Here is a 1,290-nt window from a genome sequence, read left to right as displayed (position 1 = left end):
TTGCGGTTTATTATTGCATGTTGTTGTTGTTGCGGTTTAAGGGAGAGCAGAGGAGAGATCAAGTAGGTGTTGTTGCGGTGGTGTTCGAAGAGAAGAGAAGAGGTTCGAAGAGAAAGAGAAGAGATGAGCAAGAAGGCAGAGGAGATAGAGCAAGAAGGGAGAGTAGATAGAGCAAGAAGGGAGAGCAGAGGAGAGAGAAGGGAGAGGAGAGAGTGATGAAAGAGGCGGACTGAGAGGAGAGAGAAGGAGCAAGCTAAGTTTTAGGGTTTTAAGGAGAGATAAGGACGGTTTTTTTTTTTAAATAATAAAAGGTCCGTTTCACAAAGGCACCGGTTCAAACCGGTGGCCTTTGTGATTTTGGCACCGGTTTGAAGTGAACCGGTGCCTTTTACTCTGGTTTACCTTCCCACCAATTTTGTAGGCCATTTTTGGCACCGGTTTGGACTGAACCGGTGCATATATGCCCCGAGCAGTTATCCACTACTAGAATCATAGGCAACCCCCATGACGTGTTGTACTATGTTGAGCAAAGTATCAGGGAATCAGCGCGTGCGAGAGACAAGTTTATATTCGCCCCATGTTATAAAGAGTAAGTCTAACCATGTCAAATTCAATCGATTTGGCCTCATTATATGTTGACTCATAAATATTAATTTGCTTGTCTATTGTGAAGTTATGTAGGGAGCATTGGATCCTCATGGTGATTTGTAATTCCAATAACATAATTTATCACCTTGATTCAGCTCGATCATCGGAGAAGTGGCTCGTGAAGTCTATATTGCAAAAGTAAATATATATAGCTACCTAGTGATGATTATTGCTAATAATAACTAATTTAGTAGTCATACAACTAATCAAATTTGAATGTACTTTATTTACTACAGTGTTATGAAGAAGCTACATTGTCGTGCTCCAAAGGGTCCAACATGGAAGTAACCGTTGGTAATTTACATGATATTGTGATTATCTTCAAAATCTATGTTTGTAAATATTTGCTAATTTCCTTTTCATGTTTCACTGATGTGATTTGTTTGTCATATGCTAGTGCGCACAATAAGAAAATGGACTTGATTGTGCTTTGTATGTGATGAGATTCATGCTTGACATTGTGACTCATTGTACGGACACTCAACATCTTGATGAGGTAAGTCCTAAAACTTAATGAAATGCTATATTGATATGATTTCTAGCCTTAGACACCTAATATTACCCAACATTGACATGTTATAAGAATTAAAAAGGTGATTTGACAAGAAAGGTAGAAAATGGGCTGAATAGAAGTCATATGGG

The 1,290-nt window shown here is 38.8% G+C and overlaps 1 long non-coding RNA gene across 1 annotated transcript; it reads left to right on the top strand.

Moving 5' to 3' along the window:
* The first annotated feature begins 469 nt into the window (after positions 1-469).
* LOC145613690 (uncharacterized) lies at positions 470-942 on the top strand. Its single transcript, XR_014107007.1, has 3 exons — positions 470-589; positions 674-786; positions 885-942. It is a non-coding gene; the product is annotated as an uncharacterized LOC145613690 (long non-coding RNA).
* Positions 943-1,290: the final 348 nt, after the last annotated feature.

The sequence above is a fragment of the Chenopodium album genome, chromosome 3, assembly GCF_948465745.1.
Source record: "Chenopodium album chromosome 3, dcCheAlbu1.1, whole genome shotgun sequence".
NCBI classification, from domain to species: Eukaryota; Viridiplantae; Streptophyta; class Magnoliopsida; order Caryophyllales; family Amaranthaceae; genus Chenopodium; species Chenopodium album.
The sequence above is the reverse complement of the archived record's forward strand: the minus strand, read 5'-3'. Positions and strand labels throughout refer to the sequence as shown.